The sequence below is a fragment of the Orbicella faveolata genome, unplaced genomic scaffold (assembly GCF_042242905.1).
Source record: "Orbicella faveolata isolate gen_17 unplaced genomic scaffold, um_ofav_v1 contig_27, whole genome shotgun sequence".
NCBI classification, from domain to species: Eukaryota; Metazoa; Cnidaria; class Anthozoa; order Scleractinia; family Merulinidae; genus Orbicella; species Orbicella faveolata.
The window spans coordinates 4,927,946-4,945,394 of record NW_028301555.1 but is presented as its reverse complement, the minus strand read 5'-3'; the positions used below and the strand labels follow the sequence as shown (position 1 = coordinate 4,945,394).

Below are 17,449 nucleotides of genomic sequence, written 5' to 3'. Positions count from 1 at the left end.
TTGTAGAACAAACCTATCGTAGATGAAATTCATGTAAGTTACTGAAGAGCAAATAAACTCTTGTTGAAGTGAAGAAATTGATTTCACGTCTTTAAATTGTTATAACGCCCCAATTACTACAGCCCTTTTATAGAACTTTGCAAATTTACCGCGAGATTAGACATTAGAATCGTACAGCAGCAGTTTTTCATTTAGAAGAATCCTACTACAGAAGAAAAGAAAGTCAACCGGCTGTTAATGTCCTAGAGAAGATGTGAAACTACGTAAATTTCGTACTTTCTTCCGGACAACGCTAATTTACAAACACCTCGGTGGTAGAACCAATGTTATCAAGGAGAACGCATATACCACGCAAGGAGGATTGAAATCGAGACTGGAGAACAATCATCCAATGAAAAAAACAGGACTATTACTGAGGCAAGTATGCTTTGCATGACTCGCTTTCATGACCACCAAAGGTGATTGCCTTTTTGACTGCTATACTGTTTAAGTATTTAGGGAAAAGCGTTAGATCCTTGGGCTATTTTAAGGAAGGATATACAACAGTTTGTAAGCCCTGGAAGTTTATAATTGTTTAGGACTGTTTTAGAGTGAGAATGCTTCCGGACCCCTCCCTCCTCCCCCCTCTGTAGTTAGATAACGACTAGGCACTCCAAAGTTGCTGTGTGGGCCCTGGCCTTGGGTCACAGCTGGTTTTTTGGTTGATCTATGAGATGCCTGTAAAGGCGTGCAAATGATCCCCAGATTGTACCGCAAATGACCCCAGGGCCCCGTTTCTCGAAAGGCCCGGAAACTTTTCGGGCCCGTAAAGCCATTTTTAGTTCATCTGTATCTACAAACGGAGAAGTGTATACGCCTGAAACTTCTTGTATGAAGGGAACCTCTTCTCGTATTAAGAATACGTGAATAAAACAGCTCTGTAATCGTAAGGCTCGAGATTTTGCTATGGCTTTCCGGGCCCGAAAAGTTTCCGGGGCTTTCGAGAAACGAGCCCCAGGACCGAAAATGAACCTGCCCGGAAAATGATACCCCTGTAACTTACGAAAGGCGTGGACTTTCATGAAAAGTCTATGGATGTACAGTGGAGCCCCGTTTAGGTGGCTCAAAACAGTTTTCTGTTTTTTTTTTTTTAGACTCAGTATAGAACTAGCTGCGATTTTTTAGGTTGGAACTGTTCTGTTCTGAATGGCTGTGCTATATTTTCAAGGTAACTCTCCACTGTTCCTTTCATTGTGTTTAAGTCATAAATTAAGGTAGCACTGTCCTGTTGCATAGCAACAGACTTGACCCACTTTTTACCATCAATTCATCTGTCTTAAAAACTAAGCCGGTGGCCCCATATTTTTTTTGATAAAAATCTTTTTATTACACACAAGAAGAAAAAACGGGAAAAATTGGAAAAAATTCTGCGGAGAAGATTTTGCTTAAATTAAAAAAAAATTGGAAATTTCCAAGTTAGAAAAGTTCTACCACTCAGTTTTTTTACAATTTCGCACATGCATTCCGCTCTTGCTGTTGAATAAGTTTTTGCTTTAAAAAAGTACGGTCACCGGATCCGTTTTTGAGATATTAGCTTCGTAAACAGGCTAACCAGAGAGCTATTTAGGCTAACCGGAGTGCTATTCAGGCTAACCGGAGTGCTTTGTAGGCTAACCGGAATACTTTTTAGGCTAACCGGAGTGCTTTTGAGGCTAACCGGAGTGCTATTCAAACGTTCTGACTGCCGGTCACTTTACAATAGTTTATAAATCCCAAAATTAGTATTCAGCCATATAAACAAGGATTTGACATTATTAACTGAAATTTTTAAAAAATAATTTTGACTACCGGACACGGAGTATTTTGAAAAACCTGTCCGGCTGCCGGACATAGAGACACAGCGTTTGTTTTTCGCTATTGTCGTTAGCAGCATAAGCAGTAAAAGAAGAGTACCATAAATACCCAGAGGTGAGACTAGCCAAGTAGAAAGAACGAAGAAAACCCGAAGAGTAGTTTTTTCCCTTCTTTTTTTAGATTGATAGCCGGCGCGATCGATCGCAACATTAACGTTAGAATTTTCGTTTACGTTCCAGCACAGCGGTTTTTAAAAAGGATGTTTTCCTTTGAAATTGTCTGAAGGATGGATGCTTTCGAAGTTAAAAATAACTGATAACGCAAACAGCTCCGCATAAACCTGGCGGAAACGAAGTTTTACGAAATAGGCCTCGCGCCGCCAGGTTTGTTTTGAGTTTTGTAAGCTTTAAATCTCGCGCGCTATCTCGCGTACCCTAGATGCCTCGCGCTGAAGTGCGCGCTGGAGCCCGTCTCACGTCTCACGGAAAGATGACTGTTTTGAGTCACCTTAAATTTGTCCGTTTTAATTATAACGGGGTAGGAGACCGTATTTTCTCGAAGAGAAATAGGGGGTCCAGATGGTGTCCAGATGGGGGTTCCGATGGGGGTCCCGATGGGGGTTCCCAATGGGGTCCAGGAGGGGTCCAGATGGTGGTCCAGAAGGGGTCCAAAAGGGGTCCAGGGGGCAAGCGTTGCCCCCCCCGCTGACCAGGCATACATGTCTTTGTAAAAATTGTCAACTTAGGGTGTCTCATACTTTCATGAGTTTGCAACGAGTTCTTAACAAACTACGCATGGTTATTAAATTCGGCGTGATAAATCGAGCGGTGAGACTTGTTTTGCGTCTCAATGCTGGGGCGGGGGAGAACACTCTGCGACGCCTGGCACTTTTTTGTGTTTGGATCATCCAACAAAAAGTGACGTCACATCCGGTAAAAAGCGGGCTGAGCGGCAAAATAAAATTTGACTGCGACATAATCGTTCTCCCTGCAAGTAAAACAGCAATATTTCGCAATCCGAGGGATATTTCTAACGTTTTATTTGGCCATGATAAACAAAATTTTGTCTTCTTCCTCGCCATATCGTTTGTTTGAGGAACAGAACAATTATTTCTTTAAAAAAGACGCTGTTTTGAAGGCGTGTGTTTTTACGAAATGTCGTCGTTTCTTCGTAGCTGAATAGGCCCTTTGCAGCTGGGGTCACGTGACCACATTTTTTCTTAAAAAAATTTCTATTATGGGCTATAACTTAAAGAATGCCAGAAATGGAAAGAGCATACTGAAAATACCAAAATGGCCAAGTTTGAGGCCCTCGTCTATAAAGAATGAGATTTTACGACGGTCTGAATTTTTAAAAAATAAGAAGATTTGTATGGAAAAAGTTGTTGGAGAGCAAGGCCTTGCTCTCCAGCAACAATTTCCATACAAATCCTCTAAATTTTCTGAAAATTCAAACTGTCGTATAAACTTACTCTTTAATGCAAGGGACCTCAAACTTGGCCATTCTAGTATTTTTAATATGCTCTTTCCATTTCTGGCATTCTTTAAGTTATAGCCTATAATAGAAATTTTTAAAAGAAAAAATGTGGTCACGTGACCCCAGCTGCAAAGGGCCTATTCCACAGGAGTCATCGTTTACGTGGAAATAATGAATTCTAGGTAAGTTGCACTCAATTCAAATAACCTATTCTCTTAGGTAGGCATTACACTGAGAGAAAAGCGCAATGTCAGTTTTCTACCTGCGGGAGAACCTATTTAACAGACGCCCATTTTTTGAAATTTACCACTGACAAACACTTGAGAGTAATGAAGAGCTGTTAATCGTATCACACTGCAAAGACCCACACACATAACGGGGCGGAACTTTCTTGCCAATCGACACTAACTCAAATTTGAGTTCTGGCTTGTGACTCAAACTGGCATTATAAATTCTGTTATGATTTGTTAAGAACCTTAAACGAGATATCTTAACTTTTCCCTTGGTAATCCCTTAATAATGGTAAACGCTTCCTTTAACATGTACATAAGCAGGCCGTGAACCCTTAAATATAAACAAGAGGATATTTTTATGGGTGATTCAATAATCGGGGCATGTCGTGTTTTTTTTTTTTTTCAGTTATAATGTAATTTATTTTTCTGTTTCAACAGTGTTAAATGTCAGTGACACTATAAAGTTTCAATACAACCCCCCCCCCCGATCCTGTGAGGTCAAGCATGCACCTTTAATTGCTTCAATTCCTTTCAATTGCCTTGTTTACAGACCACGTTCCCTATCTTTTAATCCTTAACTATCAAATGTATTTGCAACTTATTTTGAAAGGTTACTTAGACATTTTGCCCTATTTTCAGTCTGCTTTCTCTATATAAGTTTACATCAAGACATTTCAGTTCCAGGGAATGAGAGACCCCTAGCAATTCTGACAATTCTCTCTCATAGAGTTCAATTATTTTAATTCATCACGCTTTCAATGTGCGATCTTAACAAACTGTTTGCAAAGAGTAATGAAATATCATGCCCCAACACCCAGCCATAAAAGGAAGTCTGGGAACAGGTAATAGCAACAATGACACTGCTAGGCTGGTGAATGTTACAAGCTATTATGAACTCACGTCTGACAGTGATGAGTGACCATGAAACATGGTGCGGTGAAACTGAACAACCAGACTGCGACTGACATTGCTAGTGTTTGTGTTGTGAAAGTGATTGCTAGCTAGTAGTGTCAGAACTTGGACCAGACCAGAAAAGACAAGAAGATCTGTTAGATCTTATAACCGCGCTTTTAAAATTTAACTGTTTTCTTAGCACTACAGTCGCAACGCAGTGTACATTCCAAAGCAATCCTTGATGATTCATTGATTACTGTAGACACCACATTACTTGATCAACACAAACTGTATTATTGCACCATCAGTCGTAACCGGTGTGAAATCTCCGATGACGTAATAGTCTTAATCTGGAACTTTCTTCGGGATACGTATGGGCATGAAGATACGAACACTATTAACAACAGCTTTCTTTCTTAAAAATCACGATTAAATTAAATAGTTTTTTCCCTTGAGTAAAGGGCTAGCAAAGAAGTCACACAAGTCACATAATTCAAGAATTGCGTTATCCACGGCTATCTTTAGTACGGTGGTTATTTCCCTACCAATGACGTAATCCTTGCACGTTCTGACAAGTTCGTTGCTTGGCTTGCAAATATTTAATTTTCCTTCCGATCTATGAACTCGCTGCGATGAAACAGCGAAAGAATTTACTTCATTTGCCTAAAACCACAAGAAATACTCGCAAAATTACAAATAAATTAATAAACGTCGCTTCTGGCGAAATAAACTTGCAAAGTAAACACGATCTTATTTGTCACGTAGCGAAAGTGAAAGCTGCAACGTCAACACATTCCATGGCTGACGTAGTACCTTTTTTTAGCGTATTTATTATACCCTTTAAATCCAACGCTTTGATAAAACGAAAAGAAAATATATTTTATCCACAAAAAAGAAAACAATATACGTAAAATTGTCCGTGTATTTATGTTTTAACAGCTTCTGGCGCAAAAACATCACACGTTACGTGACTCAAAATTTGGCCGAGCGGAGGTCTGCGTCTGGTCACCGACAAAAAAAAAATAATAAACCCCGGGTAAACCTAGAACCGCGCTCGGCCCATGGCCGCGCGGTTAAAAAGGTTCCATACTAGAAGTTGACTGAGAGTAACAAGTTTGTACTCAAAAACTGAAGAAGCTGCCTGATCAAACAGTCTTAAAGCCAGCTTCATCACAACTTGTTAAGAGTTCCTGGATTGTGTATGTGGGAGGACTCCATGTAATGACATATATCGGGAAGCTCTGCTCAAAAGGTTTCAGGCTTCAGATATAACTATTAAAGGGTAAGGGATTTCTAACAAGTTGAATTCAGGTGTATAATGAAAGGGTACGGAAATCTTTCTTTTAGGGATTTCCCTTCTTCTAGTTCTAAAATGTTGTTGATAATCTCTCATTTACTCTCATGAGCCAGAATGAGTGGATTCTCATATATTGTTCAAGAAGATTTAAAACTACTTTCTAAGGGTTTAGCAAAGGGATACAGTATCAAGGGGTTGGACCTTGAGGTGGAGCTTTCCCATTTAAAACTATGTAGAATACCTCCCACGCCCCCCCCTTCTTGTGTAACAAGGATGTTCAAATTGTTTTCTGGAAAAAAGCAAAAAACAAAACAGTGCCAATTTAAGGGATTGTGTGATTATCAATGTAAGTTCCCATTTGTATTTTGAATTAAAATGGGCCTAACATTATTGACAACAGTATAAAATAACCATACTCTGCAGCTTCAGAGAGAGACTCAAACTGATAATGAAAACATAACTGTTATTTTTGCCCCTTCCTTTGTACCTTGTGATATTTTTAGGGAAATTCTCAAAACATCTCTGCCCAAAGAAAATATAAAATATAAATGAAAATCACTTTTTTTTATCTTGAAAATGATCTCTGAGACAAAAACGTCCTTTTTATGGCTAGTTATTATCTTACAATGTGTTGTGAAGAAACTGCTTATAGGAAAATAGAAATGTTCAACAAAAAAAATGAACAGAAAAAAAAAAAAAAACTTTTTCAGAGGAGCTCCTATATTCTTCAACTTACATGTAGGGTAATAGAATCTGTTTTTACACTTTCACACCAAAGAAAACACCACAGAAATGAGAATTATTGTTATTGTGTCTGAGCTGCATATTTTTTAAATGGCAACATTTCCCATAAAATTTCACCCAGGCCAAGTTTTCGTGACATCATTCTGTCTGACAGATTTTGTCCTGATGGCTTGCGACAAGCCTTTTGACTACCACTCTGGGTTATGGCTGCTCTTGAGACATATTATTTTGAGCTAAACATGCTCTAAACTCCAAAATAATGGCATTGAAGATAGTGAAGAGGATAATCGCTTGAAAAAAAAAAAAAGATTTTGCTGACCCTGTGACAGCTAGGGGCTGATGCCAAGTCAGTTGCAGGTTCTTCTCCTTCCCACCAATTTTGAGTTGGATGGAATGAAGTCACATAAACACAGCCTGAGGCTGCCAAGACAGTTGCAAAATGGTGGCCTCCGAAGTCGCTTCTTAATTTCGAGATGAATTTCTTAAGGATAGCAGGCACTTCAGAGGCTGAAGCTTTGGCGAGTGGAAATGCCGAATATTCACTTGCTATAAGTGAAGACAAAAAAAGTAAGCTTTTTGGAGTGACCTTCTCCTTTAAACTGAAAACATGTGAGCTAAATGCAACAAAATGTATATTAAACTTGGGCCAGTTCAGTATGATTTATTACAAGGTTTAAATCACCCACAAAAGAATTGTTAGCTACTGATATTACTTTGTGAATGCTTCTGGAAGGGTTATACTTTTATAAAGCACCTGGCAGTCAGTACTGTTTTGGTTTACTAAAGAAAGGCTCTTGTTACTGCTTAAGGAAACTGTGTTCGGTATAGTAGGTGTCAAAATATTATGGCTTTGATGACATGATAATAGAGATATCAGCCTTGGTAATTTCAGGGATAGTGGATAACCAATCTCCAAATAATAGAGTTATGGGACTTCACTATCAAAGTGATGCCTGATGTTTATTATAAATTGTGTATATTACTCCTAAAAGGTACGATCCAGAATTTTGTTTTGTGGGTAATAGCTCAAATTCATTTTCACCTCTGTGAGGTACAAATATTCTTAAAACAACCAACACTGACAATTTTAAATTACAGTGGAACTCTGTTAATCCGGTTGCTGGGCCACAAAAATCTGACCACATTAACAGTGTGGTTAAAGGGGTTCTTTAAATAGGAAAATGACCAAATGACTGAGCCTTTGTTCAAGCCAGAATCAAGTGGCCATAATAACAAGGTGGCTATGTGAATGGGGTGGCCATAAGGCGGGGTTCCACTGTAGTGATGAACATATAAGATGATCCTCTCAAACACCGACCCATAAAGATTTTGGAAAGTATAGTTTGTATAATCAGTTAGACAACACACAACTTGGGCCCAGAGCTGACTAGAGATATTCCATTTTATATCCACACCCCCTTTCCCCAGCCACACTCACTAAATAAGTCAATATTTACCACCTAACAGAAAAGATGAAAGTGCAGAAATAACTCGTACATAGCCCCGTCTAAAGCTCATGTCAACAGAGGAAGAGGGAGTGGAAATAAAATAGAATGGCCCTACTAGGGACCATTTATATGGTCTATGGTACCCAAGACAACCCTTCTCCTGAGTTACCCTGGCCATGCTAACTTTTCATTTATTTCTTTGAAAATTCAACCAACTGTTTATATTTAGGATCATGAACCTGTCTCGCCTGCGAGACATCAGGGGTGGGTGAGTTGTCTATAGCCTTGGCTCATGTCACGCCTTGGCACCCTGACAGGCAGGACAACTTTTCTTTATATAAACACTTCGGCTTGGCTAACTGGGACAACTCTTGGCATGGTGAGTGTCACATGATGCCTAGATTTAGAATTTAAAGCAGCAATATCAATTTACAAAGAAGAGAAAATTAACTCAGCAAAACCCACTGTGATTGAATGACTGAGGAAAACTCAAACAAAGAGGGATATTGCCCATTTGATTATTCAATAAGGGTTTTGAATAGTCATGCAGGGTCAAATTCAGCCAAATGCATGGCGAAATAAATGGCAAACAATCACTTTAAGATCAAACCAAGCTAGAATTCTCAGCCCACCAACAATGGAGCAATCACAACTGACCTTTGTGAATTATTTGATGCATGCATAAGAGACAGCCATTTTTCATTCTTTCTTTACAAGATGGAAGGTAGATGCCATTTAAACATTGACCAAATAATGAACAAACGTCACGTTGCTACAGAGCTACATTGTATCCCCACCAGATTAACAGAAGATGAGGTGTCGTAAACAGATCTTTGGAAGAACTAAAAAAGCTGTGAAAACAATCACCAGCGGCCTGTGTTTCCACAGCATCTCTTGTTGAGTCAATTTGATATATAGAACATATCTTTAAAATCTCAAAATAGTCGAATTAAGTAATTATGACTACCAAAATCTGCGATTCTCCCTACCCTATTTATTACCAGAATAAAAATTCGATAACCTATTTACCACCATGGTAGCTGACACAGTTGCCCTAAACATAATTTCTGACAGCCTTTTGTTTATGGTCTTATCAATAATGATGAAAAAGTAGCTTCTTCTAAACAACATTACCCAATTCAAGACTAGAGTACAAAACCCATATCCTATTTAAGGCCAAAATGGCCAAAACTGATACCCTATTTATGACCAAAATGACTGAAAAACCATACCTTTTGGGGCCACACATACCCCTATAGTGCATATAAGGGAGTACCCCCTGCCCCGGGTCACAGTAGAAGTGGGTACCTGTCAAAAGCAGAGGTAAAGTTAAGGGCTAAGGAGCTAACCCTAAACAAGCCAACCCCCCTCTTTTGGAACTGCCCAAAGAAGTTGATCCCCAGGCCAGCATTGCAGTTCAGACAATACAGAGGAATGTACAATTGACCACTGGATAAAATTTGAATTCTGTCCAGCATACATGTATATTTATGAACAACTTCACAGTAGCCGGGGGGGTACTCCCTGAAAATTTGGTGGGGGAGTGCTTCACCCCTTTGTTGATCTCTTCGGGGAAATCTGATATCCCCAAAGCTCGCCTCTAACTCTCAACATTGCTTATTTCTTACAGAGAAAAACCGTATTCAACAAGAGATACGGAAGTAGGATACTAACCTTGAGTATACGCTTCAGCATGTCTTTTCCACCACACGCACGTGGATACAAAGCTTCAACTGTGTTCACTTTCAGAAAAAAACGGCTCCTGTTAAATATGTTCCCGTTGTACAGAGTGCAAACTATGGCCAGCAATACTTCATCCAGGTTGTTGTTAACATTAATAGGGTATTGCACTTAGTGTTATCACCGAATCACGAACAGTAAGAACCAAAAGTCGGAACAACACCAGTTTTGAATATGTGTAAAATCCGCCATTCCATGACAGAAGGCTCTCCGTTATTTTCCTTCAACACAATACTACACTGTTCTCTTTTGCCAACAGTTTTGCTTCAAAAGCCGAAGAAATGTGCCTTCAAGATATTTCTATCCTCAGTATGGAAGGACACGGACCTGATGGTTTGCAAATAGAAGAAAATCTTCCCCAATCGAAACGCCATTTTTCCGCTGTGAAACGAGCTGCGCGGCACCGTTTAAACCGGATGTGACGTCACTTTTTGTTCGATGATCCAGTACAAAAATATTTCAGGAGTCTTCTGCCCCGTCGCGTCGCGTCCCTGGTCTCATGAAAATATCTGCCTGAGGGCCGCCATTGTCCATTGACTCTGAACAGATTTCCGGAATGAATGAGTTGCCAGTAATCGGATACCCGTGTTTGCGGAGAGAACTCTGGGATCGTCAGGGGGCAAACATTGCAAGTCGCTAGAAGGAAATGTATGGCGAAAAGTTGTTTCGACGCCCGAAAACATGGTTGGGGGGAGAGATCAACGCTTTTTCGCCGTTGTTTTATCGCAAATGGATTTTTGCAATGTTGATACATGGAAAATGTAAGTTTTTGTTTGAATAACCGTGAAATAAGGGATAAAATTTACCGATAAACTCCCTTTTGCTTGCGTGAGGTTTATTGTGAAATACACTGAAGAGAATATTTAAAATTTCCGATCTCGAGAGGCTACCCGGAGCAAATGGTAGAAAAGACCTTCCGAGAAGTTAAATATTAAGACAGAAAAGAAGCTCTAAAACAGAAATTGATTGCAGAAGGAGAAATTGATTGCAGAAGGAACTACTACCCTTTGTGTCGGGCAATTCCACTCAACCGTCAATACCAAACTTTGGGAAGCATAATCCCGCACAAATGGCACTTTCAACTACAAATACTCAGAGATATATTCAAGGAGCTACCCTTGATCTGTTATAGAAAAGGAAAATCACTGAAATACGTGCTTGTAAAAGCAAAACAAAGGCTTTGAGCAACACAGTAGCCACACAGCATGAGTCGGGCGGACTCATTTGTCATTAAATCAACCCCAGACAGTACAATGATCGCCACCGGGCTTATTTCCAGTATTATTTGTACGACTGAGCTTTCAAATAGCCAAAAGTAGCCTGTACACAACTTAAAAGGCTTTACTGGGTTATTTCCTTTCGATTTATACCTAAATATTTTGTAATATTTTCAGACCATTACGCGATGTAAATTCCACAATAAACCTCACGCAAGCAACGGAGTTTATCGGTAGATTTTGTCACATATTTCACGGTTATTCGAAGAAAAACTTACATATTCCACATATCAACATTGCCCAAATCCATTTGCGATAAAAACGACGGCGAAAAAGCGTTGATCTCTCTCAAAAATCGTTTTCTTGTACCTCGAAACAACTTTTCGCCATACATTTCCTTCTAGCGACTAGCAATGTTTGCCCCCTGACGATCCCAGAGTTCTTCGCGCAAACACGGGTATCCGATTACTGGCAACCAGGGGGGGCTAGCAGCGAGGCCTGGAACCGAGTTTACATGATCGCCCCAGTTAAGAAATTTGGCCGAGCGAGACTAAGTACTAGTTTGTGAGAAAACAAATATGGCGGACTTCAGCTCGGAAAATATCCAGTAAATTGCGGACGTGAATCTAAGGGAATTTTTCAGTCACCTTGTGTGTGTTGCCGAAATTCGGTAATAGGAGGCATCTTCGATGAAAATACCTCTGCAAACCTACGCGCAGCAACGAACAGCATGCAACCAGGGGCTTACCGTGGCAATGTTCGAGGCAAAAGCAGCTATCAAGGTAAGACCCATTTTATACTTAAGCTTATAACCTCATGGTTAAGTTCAGATGTTTATCACGGCAGAAATGCCACTGGAATGCTACTGAAATACGTTTGGACACGTTCTTTCGGTTGTGTGCAGAGCAAGGCGTTATTTAATTACAATTTAGTAATAACGCGCGAAGACATAAACTGACATTGAATCATGACTCTTTTACTACTGACTTTTTTTTGAACTTATATCGGTAGAAAATACAGAAACACAACAAACGTAAGATTCTCTATTGCCGTTTCTTTCTTAAAGGGGTGTTTCCTGATGGGGATGAGTCTGTTTGTGACCATGTTCTTGCTGACGTTTTTTCAGGTGTTTGACATGTTGGTGGTTCTGTATTGTGGCATACATGTATTGAGGTAAGTCTCTCAAAAAAAGCCAAACTTAGATGCCTTCCATGAGATTCCGACTTGGGTTTGTCTCCAGTTTTGATACACTTTCCACCATTAACAAGCCCATCATGGGCATACCAGCCAGGATTAACACAATATGCATTACTGCTGTCCACATAAACTTCGGACCAGTAGTGTGCCCTAGCTTGACTATGGTATATTAAACCAGTAAGTTTGTATTTCTCTTGTAACACATCAAGCTCCTGGTCGACATGGGGATCCCATTTAAGTGGCAAAGGATCTGCTTTAAAACTTTCAAATATAATAAGGTTTGGTACTTGTTTAACAGTTGTGGTTCGTACAGCGGGTTGACTGCATTTACATGTACCCATGCTGGCTTTACCTTCATTTTTATCTTGACATGTATAGCTGCATATACCAGAAAAACATGAATATCCACCAGGTGTGATACGACGTTTGAAGTATTTTACCAGACTAACAGGACTTATTTGATCTGATGGATCAGTACGGTCTTCAGGATCTATCTCATCCACTATTATTTTAAATGTGCCACTGCATTGTTCCCTTAATGTAAATCTGTGGTCACTAAACTTTGAACACTTTCTTGAAACTAATGTAACAAAACTAAAGAATTTCCGTTCCTCTTGACCCATATAATGATGTAATGAATGAATGATTCCTTCCAAACTACACTGATTTCCAAGTCTATAATAGATGCGACCATTACAGGTTTCATTCTGCAGCCACAACCATAAGGCCATCTTACTGTCATGGTATTTGCCATCACAATTGAACTTCCATACAGATTTCAAGGCTTGCAGTGCTTTGGTCTGCTGTGGGTTTGTAGGTAAGGTTCTCATAAACTCTGAATTTCTGTTAAGAATTTCTGACATGACAACCAAAAAGGCATCCTGATGACAAGAGTTTGTAACAGTGTTTGACCCATTGACGTATGAACTAAACAATAACAAAACTTGAGGCTGTTTAGGGTCAATCAACTGTGTGTTTTTTGTGTCATCTTTAAACAGGGACTTTTTAGCACATGCACTATTCCTTTTGTCGATGCACTTGTCTTGATTGCAAATAACAAGTGGCCTTCTGCACTTGGAACAATGCAGAATGCGCTTGTTCTGTTTTTCTGGTTTCAGTGATTTGTGCCTCTTTTCTTTGGTAACCTGAATGTCAATATTTTCAGGACTGAAAATTGAAAGGTGAGGGATGGATGATAAGCTACTGTAAGACTGTACTTCAACAACCATTTTTATTTTCTCAGAATTTTCTTTGGCTTTTCTTTCAATTTCTTTCAGCTTTGGCTGAAGAGATGTTGGTGGTGCAGTTAAGTTCCAAAAATGTTTATGCACTGCATCCAGTAGTTCACCAATAAAACTATCATTTCTCATAACAGTATACACTCTTGTTGTCTGCGGTGTCCACATGACAAAACGGCACCAGTCTGCATTTGTTGCTTTCATATTCAACTGCATTTGCATATAATAGCATGCTGGTAATTGCTTGTAATGTGAGGGATAACCTCCTTTGAATGGACACTTATACTCAACAATACCTCTGCCACTGATACCATGTAATCCAGTACCATGTATTACAACAATGTCATCTGGGGAACATCCAAACATGTCTGTGTCCTTGTAGTTGATTGTCCATAAACCAGTTTCAAAAATGGTAAAATCATAGCATGAGCCAGCCAAGAATTTAAGGTAGGAAACCCTAGCACAGTCCTCGCAAACAGTTCCCCACTCCATTGCTAATTTATTAATAATACTTGTACTGTCATTGCTACCTTCAATTTGTCCTTGAACAGCACTTCGCCAATAACTTTGAGCCTGTGAAAGACCAAAATGTCCCGTAATAACTCCTGCCTTGCTTGCATTAAGGATATTCTTTCTTGCTTCTTTCCAGGCTTCTGAACGCTGTTTTAGGTATGGCCGTACATCAGCAATCCCAGGTGGTGGATCATCCTTAAGTGGCTTATAGTTTGGATTGCTTTCAAGGTCTTCACTTTGAAGTAATCCAACCATTGCAGGTAAATTAAGCCATTTGGTCTTGCGTTTATTATAACTGTACCTGGTCTTAATATTATTTACACACTGTGCTGCTAAATGGCCTTTTAGTCCACATTTGAAACATACTTGCTTTGCTAACCAGTCCGGTTCAGGTGCATTTTTGCAATTCTTGGCCCAGTGTCCTAACATGTTACATCTCTTACATACATCTGTAGGGCTTGGCTCTTTCATGGACTCACTCTTAGCTGACTTCTGTGTCAGTTTAACTCTAATTGCAGCAGTGTGACCAGATAATGGGGATAAATTACCTTTCATCAAATGATATACACATCTCCCCTTAACAAACTTTCTTAAATACACTTCCATTGCTTCTTCACTACCATCATGTCCTCCACATATTAGGTTACACAAACTGGACCACCAACAAAATAAATTTGTGTCTTGAAGTAGTTGTGTCCATGCAGTATTGTAGGAGTCCTTATTAAAGCTGCGAGGGTTGAAATATTCAGATTTCAGTTTGTGGTCAAGAAGTATGTTAAATTTCATCACACAATGCCGATTCCCTGGATCTGACAGTGAGTCCAGTACTAAATGAGTCGAGTTAATAAGAGTTGTTGGTAAAGATTGCCCTATTATAGAAACAATTTCCAGGTACTAACACTCTAGTTTTTTCCATTGGTCCTCACTGTAGTCAGGCAAAGCTGAGCCTTTTGCTCCCATTAAGATGTCTTCACAGTTAATCTGATTTTGCTGTAGCATTTGTTGAATAATATGTATTGTCTTAACTCTTTCTTCTGTCTTACCCCTTTTATTTTGACTTTTTGATAGGTTAAGGGGCTGTGGAGAAAATGCAGGACCTTCATAAGAACTTGATGAACCTTCTAGAAGACCAAGCTCTTGAGTAATACTAAAGTCAATGTCAAGTGTTCAACAAATTTCCATATACCGCTGAACAGTTGGTGACACTTCTCGACCTCTTACAAGTGAAAAATAATTTTCCACATCATCTTGACAAAGACTCTTTGGGACAATGTTGATATGGGGATAATTTATCTTTATCGAGCCAATTAACCCAATTGTACCCCGAATCAAGACAAGGAGGTCATGATATGTCTTCAGTGGAATGAACTGCTTCCTCAAAGCCTTCTTGTCTTCCTTACTGATGCATGATTTCACCTTCTCTTCAATTTCATCATGCCATCCTTTGAAGAAAACTAGTACAGACAGAAGCTCTGTCATGTAATTTGACTGAAGGGAAACAGAGTTCATGATTCTGAACAGCTTGTCGCACATTCTTATGTATTTGCATGTAAAGGAAGTTTCATCTTTACTGTAGGGGAAGCAAGGTTCTTCCATAGCTTGTGCAGTTGATTCTGAAAGTACTTCTCGTGCAAACTTCACTTTCATTTTACTTTTTGAATCAATGAAAATATGTTTGCTTTTAAGAGGACTGTCATCCTGCCTAGCAACTGCAGCAACATGATCCCATTTTAAGCTTCGTCCCTTGTGTGTTAAATTGTAATTAGGATTGTGCATAAAATTCCTCAGCTTTTTGATCATATGTGGATAATCTGATATCCAATAGATGTCACCTCCTGTTACTTCATTTTGGCCAACCCATGGAGCCTTTTTTGATGACTTCTTAAAAAATTTTGAATTCCATGGACCTCCATCACAAACCCCATATACCACCTTGATTTTACCATCTGAAACCTTATCTAGTGCTTTAATGAGAGGCCAGACCATGTGCTTCTTCAACTTTTCAGCTGTGACACTGTAAACAGGGAAAGAGGCTACTGGCCAGGTAAAATCACCCTGAAGACTGGTCAAGAAAAACTGACAAATTTGGCGTGCAACTTTAGGTTTAGAAATTGTAGTTGAGTCTGAGTCAGAGTCATAAGTATTTTCAGAATCATCTTCACTAGTGTCCTCATTTTCCTCTTCCTCTGGAAAATTTAAATCATGAGGCAAATTACTTTCATCAAATTCATCATCAGTCTCCAGTTCAGATGGAAGATTAAAATCTTCAAAGCCAATTAGTTGTCCAGTCCTCCTACATAACTTAACTCCACTGCGTATGTCAATTTCATCCCAATGCAAGCCAAACAGGTTGCAGATACCACGCTGTTTAATTTCATTCCAGCATTTTTGTAATTGAGTAAGATCAACAGGATCAGATGAAGTATCCATATTCCTGTACTCCTGTACTAAACGCCATGATGGTAAAGGTAGCCATTTTCTAACAGCTTCATAACCCTTTTGTTTACATTTGACTGAGAGACTTACAGCAAGTTTTATAGTAAGTGGGTCCCATCGGATATTTTGTGGTTTTGATTGAGGTTTGTGCCCCTCACTTGATGACTCGTCACTGTAAGAGGTCTGGTTTAGTTTCAGTTGAGACAAGGCATCAAGCATAAAAGAATACAGAATGGACCCTTCTTTCAACAGCTTGTTTGTAACAGCAAAATTCATCATCTCGGACAGTTCATCAAAAGTTGGGTGGAAATTAGGAACACATAATTTCTGTTTTTGTTTCTTAAGCATCATCCTGAGACGTTTGTTTTGAAAGCTCAGTTTTCTGACTTCATTGCTTAAATTAGATGCTCGATCAAGTAGCTGTGATGGGGAGAGTGTAGAGAGTTTAACTTTACTATCTGATTTGGTTGCCCTTTCTTCAGTTCCTGGAACTAATTCTTTATGTTTCTTCAAAGAGTTTTCAAGCATTTTCTGACATACTTCACAGCGGCCAGACCTACTGCGCTCTTTCACCAAGAATTGGCATTCAAGGCAAGTACTAAGACTTCCTGCATCCCACTTTACTCTCGCCTTCCTTACTGTCTCATTTATATAGACTGTTGAGTTAGCTTTCCTCATAGGAACTACCCATTCAGAGTCAACAATTAATTGTGGTGGGTCTGGTGATCCAATTTTCTGTTTTGCCCATTTTATGATGTTGGAATCATACACTCCACAACAGATTTTTTCATGTTCAATTCTCTTTAAAGTAGTGTAAAGTTGAGAAGATATGTTTGCAACAGTTTGCTCTTGTACTTTGCCAAGCGAGCCCCAAATGTTAACTTTGGAATGTAGTATGTATGCCTGGTAATGAAGCTCACTATCCTTAAGGAATAGGTGCAGCAATCTTTCATTTAGATTTTGTCTGTTACCCCTCTGGGGTGAGAACTGAAACTTGAAAGAGGTAGATTGTTCAACAGCAATACTCCAACCAGTCATTTCACATAAAAACTTAGTGGCCATGGCTTGGTATATTTCCTTCATTAACGGGTTTGCAGAAAACTGACATTTGAATTCTGAAGGAGCTTGAATTGTTCTTGAGAGAACAATTGAACTGGAACAGTTTTTGCAGGCAAAGCAATCA

At 39.3% G+C, this 17,449-nt stretch overlaps 2 long non-coding RNA genes across 8 annotated transcripts; one reads left to right on the top strand and one right to left on the bottom strand.

Annotated features, from left to right (window-relative positions):
* Window positions 1–8,899: 8,899 nt before the first annotated feature.
* LOC149107244 (uncharacterized) lies at window positions 8,900–10,045 on the bottom strand. The gene is made up of 2 exons (XR_016209534.1): window positions 9,600–10,045; window positions 8,900–9,233 (listed from the first exon to the last, which is right to left on the bottom strand). It is a non-coding gene; the product is annotated as an uncharacterized LOC149107244 (long non-coding RNA).
* Window positions 10,046–11,361: 1,316 nt separating this feature from the next.
* Window positions 11,362–16,106, top strand: LOC149107243 (uncharacterized). 7 transcript variants are annotated; one of them, XR_016209440.1, is made up of 5 exons: window positions 11,362–11,664; window positions 11,949–12,055; window positions 12,779–12,896; window positions 13,967–14,090; window positions 14,899–16,106. It is a non-coding gene; the product is annotated as an uncharacterized LOC149107243 (long non-coding RNA). The 7 variants fall into 7 exon arrangements; XR_016209438.1 differs by having other exon boundaries at window positions 13,198–14,090; XR_016209437.1 differs by having other exon boundaries at window positions 12,779–13,260.
* The last annotated feature ends 1,343 nt before the right edge of the window (window positions 16,107–17,449 follow it).